The sequence below is a fragment of the Saimiri boliviensis genome, chromosome 15 (assembly GCF_048565385.1).
Source record: "Saimiri boliviensis isolate mSaiBol1 chromosome 15, mSaiBol1.pri, whole genome shotgun sequence".
Classification (NCBI taxonomy): domain Eukaryota; kingdom Metazoa; phylum Chordata; class Mammalia; order Primates; family Cebidae; genus Saimiri; species Saimiri boliviensis.
The window spans coordinates 10,866,577-10,878,671 of NC_133463.1; the positions used below are offsets into that span (position 1 = coordinate 10,866,577).

Here is a 12,095-nt window from a genome sequence, read left to right on the forward strand (position 1 = left end):
ACTTTTATTTGTGTAATTAAAAAAATATTGATTTCCTTTCTAAATCAATGGTTTCTAAAGCTGTTGACTTGGTCTTTTATTTCAGGAGGCTCTGATTAGCTTTTCCATCAACACTCAGATATTTAGAATTCTCCAGACATTTCGGTCTCATTCTACCTGTCATTGAATATAGGCAATTTTATCTCATATTTCATCACACAATCTCCATATTTTTAGCATTATACATTTTCTTATAATTAAATTTAGCTAAGAAATGGGTGATTAAAAAGCAAATATTTTAATTTGTAATACATTTGTATAATGCAAAAGATAGAGTCAGTCTAATTTATAGTGGCTTGGTAAGATCATCACTGATGCTTACATCATGGCATTTTCTAGAAGTATTAAAGAGAAGCCAACACATCTTTCTTTAATACCACAAGGTCAATGTATAGACACAGTCATTAGGAGAAAAGACAGTTACAATCCCTGGAATGCCTCATTTCTGATCAAGAAGCAAAAGCTCCTCCAAGATTCTCTGTGCATAGAGGCAGTCCCAGCTCTACAGTCATATTTTGCTGACCCACTGACACAGAAAGAAATAATTTAACAGTGTCACTGGAAGATTTCCAGACATACAATGTTTTTAATTATTTAAAAATCCCACTCCTTCGGCACTTAGAAATCCTGCTGGATGAAAGAGATTTTAAAATCCTAAGTCATCATTAAGAAAAGTAAAAGTAAAAGGAATTCTCATAGGCCAAATGGAAAAGGAAAGTGAAAATCGGGGGAGTGATGGGAGCTGACTCTTGGCAGTGCTACAGCCCTGGGAACCAAAGCGGTTTAGTTCTAATGGCACCAAGGGGAGGTACAGCAGGGCCTCAGCCTGAAAGAGATGGGAATTAGAACTGATCCCGTCTTTAACCCTGCAAAGGCCTATATGCTTTGGGAACAAATAGTATAGTGAAAAAAAAAAAGTCTATAGGCACAGGGAGAAGAAAGGGATTATTTATAGTTTTGCCTAGGATTAAGATGAGAACAGAGAAAATCCTGGCAATGATTTATACTTATGGGCTTATCTTTATTTTGACTGGAGTTTTACTTTATGGCCCAAGAATCCCATAACTGAGAACACAAATTCTCACAGGCTGGTAAGATTTCAGGGATTTCCTTAGAAGTTTTGCATTTGCTTCTGACAGGCATTCCTGAAATCAAGTGAAGCAACAATTGCAACCCAAACCATATAGGATTTTCACACATAAAAAATATCATTTATTCTATATTATTACTGAGTGATTTGACTTCATGGGCACCGAGGGTGCTCAACTTCTATTAAGTCTCAATACTCCTGTGGGAAGCAGGATGCCTTCAGCAAATTCTGCTAAGATGATAAATCTTAGTATCAGTAAAGTCACTACACATTATTGAATGGATGGTGTAATGAAGAATTTGAAACACACACACACACACACACACACACACACACACACACACATCCTCACAACTGTAATCCTAGCACTTTGGGAGGCTGAGGTGGGTGGATCACCGGAGGTCAGGGGTTTGAGACCAGCCTGGCCTACATGGTAAAATCTCATCTCTACTAAAAATACAAAAAAAAAACATAGCTGGGCACGATGGTGGGCACCTGTAATCCCAGCTACTCAGGAGGCTGGGGCAGGAGAATAGCTTGAACCTGGGAGGCACAGGTTGCAGTCTGGTTGCACCACTGCACTTTAGACTGGGTGACAGAGTGAGACTCTGTCTCAACAAAACAAAACAAAACAAAACAAAACAAAACAAAACAAAACCTCTGAATGTGAAGTATTTTTAGTAACACCTTAGTCAATTTGTTTTACTTACATATATATTTTTACATACGTAAAAGATGATGTGATAAAAACTTCAAGTCTAAAAGAATTCTATTAAAAGTAAAAAGTTATAATGCTGGGTATGGTGGCTCACACCTGTAATCCTAACACTTTGGGAGGCCGAGGCAGGCAGATCACTTGCAGTCAGTTCGAGACCAGCCTGGCCAACATGGTGAAACCCCTGTCTCTACCAAAAATACAGAAATTAGCTGGGCATGGTGGCGGGAGCCTGTATAATCTCAGCTACTTGAGAGGCTAAAGCAGGAGAATTGCCTGAACCTGGGGGCCGGAAGTGGGCTGAGTTCACACCACTGTACTCTAGTCTGGGCGGCAGAGTGAGACTCCATCTAAAAAAAAAAGTAGATGGGAAATTCATGGTTAAATGGGTTTCTTTGCTACACATGTCTGAGCTTTGAATATACTTATGTTCACTGTGATAGTTAATAAATGTCAAAGAGAGGATGTTAGTGTGTCCTGTTTCCTGAATTTATTTCATTAATAAACCTTTTATTTTCCAGAGTAAGTAACAGTTTGCACAGGACACAATTTGACAAATGTTACACAGTTTTGTGTTTGTTTCTACTTTGCGGATGTTTACACAGAGCCTATTCAGTGAATGTAGTCACCTTAGAAGCTTTCTCACAGAGGCTCCAGCCAAAGCATTCTGGCAGTGGGCTTATCTGACATCAGTGTTGCCCACATACTACCCGCCGCAGGGAAGCATAGCTTTCTGAAGCTGGCAATCACTCAGAAGCAAAGTGACAGTTTCCTAATTAATGCTCCTTTCTAACAACTATTTACTATCCCAGTCAAGACACAGTGCAGACACCTGTTTTACTTTGTTCTACTTCACAGTCAATATATGACCTAAGAATCCGAAAGCACTCGGCTATACTGTGCCTCACGCACAGCTAGGATGAGTCCACGGAATGACTTAAGTGAGTCCAAGTCTGGTTTCCTAAATCCAGCTTGGGCTAGAACACTCTGGAGAAGGATGGAGGCCTCATCCTTATGCAGCCTCCTCTTTCACTCTTAGGCGTTTTAGCAGTGAAACCTTTCCTCCTGATATGCAGATTTCTTTATACTCTGATGACTGGCAAATACTGTGTCTCATGAAACTGACTCATGTCTCAAACACTGAGTACCTCCTACTCTCATAGGAATGATTCCATCCAGCCTCCTCAGTACGGGCCTTATTTATACATGCTCTGACAATATTGCTGATTTCTTTTTTTAATGAGTTTAAATAGATATCTCCAGATGAAGCACTTGCCTTAGCAATACATATGCCAACAAGCCTCCTACAAACCTTATATTTCGTGCAGTTTTCTGTGTGTGGGCATCTGAAATTAAAGCATTCTGCCTGTTCTTTTCTTGAAAACATCTTCATTAGCTTAAAATCTCTATGGCCTCTTAACTCAACAGCTATCAAAATGCTATGATTATAGAATTTAATTCAATTGGCACATTTGCCTGTCGAGATGTTTCTATGGCTACTCTCAACTGCTTTCTCTTCCTCCAGTTGCACACCTACTATGCCTCCCTCCACCTTGCTGCCTGCCCTATGTGTCTGATCACCTGCAAAGCCCCTTGCTTTTCACCTCCATAATGTCTTCCTAGAATGATCCCCCTGTGAACAATTGTTCAACTAAGTTCATCTACCACAGTCATTTTTGTGATCTTATATTACTTGGAAAATAAATGTGCCTTCTAGACACTGTGCCTGTGAAATCCAGTCTGGTGGATCTGTACCTACTTTAGATACCTCTTGTAGGAGACAGAGATAGCTTGGAGTTAGAGAAGGATGCGGTGGCTGAGAAGCCATCTTTAGAATAAATACATCTCATTAACAAGTTTTATTAGTGATTTGATTGTAATGAAATAAACACAAGCTTGAAGTGAAGAAACTCCATGTAAACTCTGGCCAAATTAAAGTCACTGGATAATGAAAACTTTTAAAATTTAGAAATAAACTTTATTCTTTATTAATTTGGTTTTTCAGAATTCAAGCAATTCTAGACAAAGCACTTCTCAGACTTAGAGTCAAAGAGGTAGTGGTTACTGTACTTTTTTGAACGGTTCATTGGACCATGAGACTGAACACATAAAATAACTGGCCCAAAATGATCCAATCCATAACTTGAATAAAATTGTTGTTCTTATATTTTTTATGTCCTTGAGTAATTAATAGGTATATACTTGACACAAAAAAACCATGGTGATGCATTCTTCAAATATGGATAGCTCCCTTGTTATTACAATACCCAATCATATGTTGTTAAGTAACCAAATTCTCTAATACTTGGTAGTAGAGGGTATCTTTGAAGGAAGCAGAGCATTTCACAGATTCTTAGACTGCTTCTCAGTCTGGAGAGAACAGGTATAGGAAAGTAAGCAGGAGCCAAATCAATAAAGAGGATTAGACCTTGACTGAACAAAAATGTCTGCTCTCCACTCAAGAGTTTCCATTTCAGACAAATGGGAGCCTGATATCAATTCAAGCAAAAGTGAGATTGAAAAGGAAGTCAGTGGCTGGAAAGGTGGGGGAATATGGGAGGGATTTGAGAGAAGGAATGTATGAATAGATCAATGGCTACTACATATTGGGTGAAATAACATGAATCCAGAAGCAGGTATAAGGAGCTTCTTGACAGGGTACCTCAGGCAAGAACATCCCTCCTGGCATGGCTGTTTTGGTGTTACCCTCAGAGGCCAGTCTCTGGTGGACAATTTCTGTTTCATTAAAGAGCCATTCTCTCCAGAACTCAGTTGCTTCAAATTCTAACTGGGAAACCATTTGGACCATTGAGAGTACTGTTATTTTGATTAAATATGGAAAAATAATCATCTCTGCCCTTAGTAATATCATATCCAAGATTTGAGTTTCTCCCCTTTTAAATAAGTTCATTCAACATTGGCAACCAAAATGTCATAACTTTACTCCTGGGGAAGGCAAACATCACTATTCCTAATTTAAATTGGTGAGATTTTACACATTTGTAATTCTTATTCCACTAATCTCCACAGAAATTGGAAGGAAATTCCACTGTAGCATCCAAGAAATCTGAATGCATATAAATTCCACTGAATTTCTGGATTAAAAAAAGCGTGGTAAGCTTGATGACACAAGCAATGAGATACATACGTAGGTCACTTCAGCCAAAAACAAGGAGGGAATTAAATTGAAGCTGTACTTGATTCTCATTTTTGTCTGACCTTGGAACTATAAATATCTGATTAACAACTTTCCAGTAATCAGGTTCATTGAAACTGATTCAGGTTGGTGTTTCAAAATCTTTGCTTTACGAAAATAGAATGAAAGAAAGAAAAGTTTTCCTAAAATAATATCATAATTGGATGACAATTATTGGCATTTGAGATTGCTAAGTAAATTTAGATATAAAAGAAAAAAAAATAGGACTCATAAGATGCAGTTACAGTAAGGGCTATGACGTCTCATTTAGGAGGAGCATGAGGCTCCCTGGTCAGGTTAGGAAGAGCATCTGATAGAAACTGAATCAGGTTCTCTCCCTCCCCATTCAAAGCACCCTCCCCTGTCATGCTGTTGACTATTGCAAGCAGGAAAATCTCTCTTAATAAAGCCATCAGAAAAAAAAAAGTCACTTGAAGCTTACTTAATACTGTGTTCAAATGCTTCTCCCTCAAAGAAAATGATTCCCTTTGAGTCAAAGAGGAAGATATTCCAATTTCACTGTTGGGTAGCTTGTTGATTTACTTAAAAAATGTTATTCCTAACTTCCTCAAAGGGAAAAGAAATATCTTCCTTACAGAGTTTCGTGAGGACTCAGTCGGATGTTTATGAACCATATACCACACTGCTTGGCTCATGGTGTACCCTCAGTGCACACGTGTCCTCCCCAAAGTAATACGGTTAAAGGGCAAAGGCTTCCTGTCAGTTATAGCATTTTTTCAGAGAGAGAAAATATCCCAATTAATAGGCTATTGATAAATGTATAAACCCAGGCCTTGAACTACTGGAATGAGAAAAAAACAATTCATTTGGATAAAAATATTAGGTCATCCTAGAAGACTGGCCTTAATTTTGCTATAATTTCTTCTTGATTAAGATTTCATTGTTGAATTTTAAGCTTGCTTGACTTCCAGGAATAAGACAGCTTGGCATAAACATTGTTTTTATAATGTGAGAGATCCTGCCTGGCACATAGATATGAGCTCTGAATTTTAAAAAGCCATTCCAGCAAATGTATCATCTGCCAAAGCAAACCTGAAATTCTCCAGCCTAATATCTTAACTCTGGAACACATGAATTAACAGATTCAGGTTGGATCCAAATTATTGTACTGCTTTACATGCATCCAATCATCATTTTTCCTATTTATTAGTGGAAACACTATTGTTACCAATGCTATTGGTGCCTTTAATACACATTCCAGGAGATTATATTACACAGAGAAGCAAATGAATTTCAAACATTTTGAAAAACACAGAGTTTATGACTGTAGATTGTACTTTGATATTTTTAGCATGTACCAATGGTTGTTGCTTTCTAAGTGAACAACCAACACTTAACTGTTGGACATATCTAAGGCTATGATTCTGTGTCAAAATAGGATTACTGGATTAACCCCAGAGACAAAAAGATTTTACATGAGTGCCTGGGGTTCATGATGCCTACTATCCATGCTCCAGTACTTCCGTAATGTATTGCCCAATCAATAATCTTGCCTCGGATTACCCACAACTAATGAGAAAATAAAATTAGAGATTTAAAGTTGGGTGGAATCAATGTTCTCAGGGATTCATTCATCACTGGAAACTTAGGGAAACTGAGGCAAAGAAGAAGCAAATGTTTTGCCTGAGGTCACACAGTTCGTAAAGACAGGCTGGATTGCTCTCCAGTACTCATTCTCTCAGGGCTACGTGCACATGAGTAACTAACCTGCTTCAGCATTTAGGTCTTCCCTGTCCATTGCGTGGGTTCTTCTTTCTTGGGCATTATTCAGAGTTAAACCATGAGCTCGTTTATTACTCTACTCGCTTCCTTGATTATCAGTTCTACTCCCTTAGCTTCAAATATTTTCTCAATGCAAACATTCTCCCAAATACTCTTGTTTCTAGCCTGAGCTCTACTAAACATCTTTCAGCCATAAATATCACTAGAGCCTTGCGCACTCTGGCTGTTACACATTTATCATCATTTCCTTGATAACTGGTACAATTATAACCTCTACAGCTTTGCTCTGTGCCTTTAACTCAGGTAGACTTCCCTCCACAACAAACTTGTTGAAGCTTTACCTAGACCTGTCCAGGTAAAGTCTTACTTTTTCCAGAAAGACTTCTCAGGTGTTCTTGCTTCTTGCATCCCTTCCTGTACCCCATGCTTGAGTAGCCTATATTGCTGTTATCACAGCTTCCTTCTGTATTAAATCTGTGGTCTGGAGCCTTTGAATGGAAAATTATTAAGCTTCTGTGCTGGCTTGGCGTCAGGTACAAACACAAGCAACTAGTTGAATGAGGTATTTACACTACATTATATATAATCATAGGAAAAATGATTTCTCAATGTTATCTAAAACTTAGGAAGAAAATGAGATTATTAACCAAAAGTCCATTCATGTTTAAAATAGTCTTTGGAAAATACCTTCTGACAATTTATTATTTGCTTAAAAACAAATTAATATAATTGCATTGCTTATAAAATGAAATCTTACTTGACTGCTGATATTGACCTAGTTCTCTTTTCTGTTTACATTGTTTTGAATTACTAGTAATATAAAACTTGGAAAATCCATTAATACAAAGAGTTTGTGTTCCCGCTGATTTGTTAGAGAAGTGTTCTGGTAAATTCTCATTGTAATCAAAATAACTTTTAAAGGACAATAGTTTCTTGATGCGTTTTGAAAGTTATGCTATGATAAGTGTCTTAAATCAATTTGTGAACAATTTAATCAAAATTGCTTCTTTTAAGAAATGTCAGAAATTGGCAAATCTCAGGATTATTGGAGTTTAACATTAAATAAAGCTGCCTTCTTTCTGCAAAGATATGTTGGGTCCTAATGAAGTTACTTGTAATTTAGATAAATTTAAGACATGAGAGGGTCCAGTCAATAACTCTAAACGATTTGAATTTTTACCCAATTTGCAAGCTAGCAAGTCAGTCTACCAATTTTATAAATGCTGGAAAATGACACAAGACTCCTGTATCAGAGACAAAACAAATATTACAGTAAAAGAAGTAGATAAGGTGTCAATATTTTTACTCATTTCTTAGTTGTGAAAATGACCAATTGATATTCTCATGCAGCAGGATGTGTTATAGGAGAAGAACTCCAAGTTCAGGAAACCCAAACTTTTTATAATTGGGAATAAGCCTACTTGAACTAAATAGTAAATAAACATGTCCTTTGACTGCAGGGAGGCACAATCTCCATATTCCAAGACTGTTTACTATATAAATAAAATTTAAAAGATAATCTAGAACAAATGCAGTCAGTGTCTCTGCTTGGAAGACATGCAGAAACACACACCACACACACACACACACACACACACACACACACACGAACACACACGAACACACACACACAAATCCATGGAGAGTTATCTCCCAACGGATACATATGAAGATATCTAATAACTGAAAGTAACTTTCTTAATTAGAGTCACTCACTTTGAGTTAGGATATACAATTGCATTGTATGAAAAAATATTTCACTGAAGAGAAATTTTATATTTTGAGAAAAATGCTTCTCATGAAGACAGACTTGCCATTTTTATCATTTAGCTGACAAAGAGGAATGCGCAACATGTTCTATTTTATGACACAGCTCAAATGGAAACTACCCACATCTTTAAATTCTAGAGCCAAGGGAACAAAATGAGTTGGAACAAACCTTACTGTTCTGCATCCTAGAGTACTCCTGCCCTGGGACATGCAGTGGTTTTGAAGTATTCTGGAATAGACAATTTCACCTCCCCACCTACATTTCCATTCTACTTACTCTGCCTCCTCACCCACACTTCTCCATCCTCTACTCACTAGGCCCATCTTCTCTACAAATACATGCTACCAAAAATGTGACTGTTTTATCTTAGATTTTACATTTTTTTGATGATATATCCAGATATATCCACTCAACAATATACATAGATAATTTGTCAATAAATATTGATTTACCAGATACCTCTTTATAACTACATGGCATTTTGTCATATAGATGCATTTAATATTTAATCAATCTCCTGTTGATTGAAGTTGAGTATGTTTCTACTCTTGTTATTATAACGAGGCTGCAATGAATATCCTTGAATATTTTTTGCAGTTTTCTACAATTTCTTTACAACTTAACCATGACATTTAAATCAACCATAAACATAAATTCTTGTGGGTAGCAATACTTACATAAACACATTAAATGAGTTACAGCAGGCCAGGCATAGTGGCTCACTCTTGAAATCCTAGCACTTTGGGGGTGCTGAGGCTTGAGCTCAGGTGTTTGAGACCAGCCTGGAGCTTGAGACCAGGAGTTTGAGACCCTGTCTCCAACAACAACAATTATTTTTTCTTTATTAGCTAGACATGGTGGTGTGTGCCTGTACTCCCAGCTACTTGCAGGGCTGGGGAGTGGTGGGAAGAAGTTAGATGGAGGGTCCCTTAAGGCCAGGAGGTCAAGGCTATAGTGAGCCATGAAGATGCCAGTACACTCACTCACAGATTGAGATCCTGTCTCAAAATATAAAATAAAAGAAAATAAAATCAAACAATAAATGAATCAAAGCAATTTTTAAAATAGTTTCATATTTTCTCGTGACAACTATGTAATGCTTTGTTTTGCGTATGTAGAGTTTTGATTAACTTTATCCTGATATGATTTCTTTCAAATAGATTTGTTTTTCCTCAAGATAGAATGTAATTGAAAAAGTTGAGCCACATTTATCTAATCTTTCATTTGGAACTTTAAAAGTCAGTTTGGAACTACTTAAATCACTTTTTTTTGCACTGGATTAAAAATAAAAATGAATTAAGGATCAATGCAGATACATATGTGATAAAATTTTTTCTTTATAAAATCTTTAGCCTAGAGCTTTCCTTGCTTATACTTGTTAAACTGATCATTCTTATAAACCACAGAAACTTGATTCAAAGTGATATTTCATTAACAAACAAAACTTTGCAGAAAAAGGACTATTGATCAATATTATTTGGTGCCAGTAATTTAGGAAATAGAAAAATAATACCTATGAAGAATCCTGCGTCTTTTGTACCTATATTAAACAACAGCAACAAAAAGACTTTGATAATTGGTTCACTGAAAAGTCAGGTGCTCAAGTTACCTATTATAGTTGCTAAGAAGGTACAGAATTTGATTCTTACCTATACTTACTCTGAGAAAGAACACTCTCACATTACTACTCATTAAAAATATAAATAATGTATTGCTTTACAAACTTGAAGCATGACCCCAATAGAATTGTCCCGGATATATAATAGTATCTGGAAAAGTCACTAAGAGAACATTAGTTTTTTAGGGATATAAGCAGGTGACAGATACCCTGAGGAGCCACGTTCCATAAAGACTTCTTATCCTGACCATGAAAATTGTGAGGCAGCTTTTCTTACCCTCCACGAGAACCTTAGGCACTGAGTCAGCTTCCACAACTGCAGCTTGGTTAGTGGAGAAATGACCAGAGCTGCTGCTGATACACTGGCTTCTGAGGACAGCTCGCTCAGTGAAGCAATCCAGAAGGATGTTCTGCAGAACTTTACAAAGCTGTTTTGCAAATTAAAAATTATTTTCATATGTTGAACTATATTCTCTGATGTGGTTGGGGGTTTTTGCTCTTGTTAAATCGTATCTATTTGAGTATGATTGTGAGTTGTTAAATCTTGTTGGCAGGTGAACTAAGAGGCTCATGAGAAGGGAGTCCCTGACAAAAATATGAAATGTCTAGACAAAAGGCAGAAAAATTGTTTTTTTAAAAAAAACATTCCAGTCTCTTCACTATGCCAATGAGTCAGCTGTCCCTGTTTTGTGTTAACCCATTCACATGCCCTGCAGGTGGCAGTGGATGGCCAGCCTTGCTGCCAGGCTTCCTTGAGTGCTGTTTTCCTCAGTTTCCCCTGTTATGTGCTGGAAGCCTCATCTCTTTGAATGAATAAAATGCCTGTAAGAATGTATGCATCATTACCAGTGCCCCCTAAGTGATACAATCACTCTAAAATCAGATATTACATTTTTATTACATATGACTCAGTTTAATAAATAATTTAAGTAAATACTGTATACAAGTGAATGCCTAAAAAAGAAAGGATTTTTAAAAATAAACTGAGCCTGGCTTATCCTTCCCACCTACAAGAGTTATCTCGGATTTCTCCTATGACTGACGTGCATTCTCTTACCCGTTACTTACCTTTCACACTCTCTTCTCTGTTTCTAACCCTAAATCAGCCTCTAGAAAGTCTGTTTCCACCAAAAATCTCTTCCAGACTTTCTCCTTCCTCATTCTTTAATGGGCTGTTTCCCAAATACTCATCACTTTCATTACACAAACACATTTGCTTCACTATTAGTTCATATGGAAAAGGCACACCTTAAGTCTATTCCAGAGCCTAACCCACTTTCCCCTTATTGCCTGGTCAGAACACCATTGAGATAGTGCTAAATCCACTTGTTATTTTGTCAGGGGACTTAAACAGGTAAGCCACCTGTGCAACACTTTCTCCACAATTAAATTCATTGTCTTTATTCTGCATGAAATATTTCCATTATACCCAACCAAGACACCCAAGAGGCTTTTAAAGTTTTTCTTAAAAAGTCTACTTTGGAAAACATTGGTCTGGGCAGCTTTATGGTCCTTTTACACTTTACCAGTCAGAAATTTTGGCAGATTTCCCATTAACTTATGGAGCCCAAGGCAAGTAAACTATTGGTGTTGCCTTGATCTAATTACTGCAGGATTTCAATTTGTGCCCAATTAAACTGAACAGTATTAAAGCCTGGGTTTCAGCTGCACTAGAGCTGCAGTAAAATGGCATTTACCAGCAGTCTGCCAACCCTTCCCAGAGGGGAGCATGAGAAATCACATGTGAATGAAATTCTGTTTCTAGGCGGGATTATACATAGTACTGGTGTTTTCATTGTGAGAATGGAATTGGATAATGGCAACAGTCCTTGAAGAAAGTGTAGACCATAAAATTGAACTTTAATTTCAATTTTCAGGTAACTCAGGCAAAAGTAGATCCAATTTATCTAGCTAAACTTGAGT

The 12,095-nt window shown here is 37.1% G+C and overlaps 1 long non-coding RNA gene across 1 annotated transcript in view; it reads right to left on the minus strand.

The window, feature by feature from the left end:
- The window catches only part of LOC141581425 (uncharacterized), a 234,706-nt gene that overhangs the window by 56,144 nt on the left and 166,467 nt on the right, over window positions 1-12,095 (minus strand). The gene's annotated exons all lie outside the window — the stretch shown is intronic.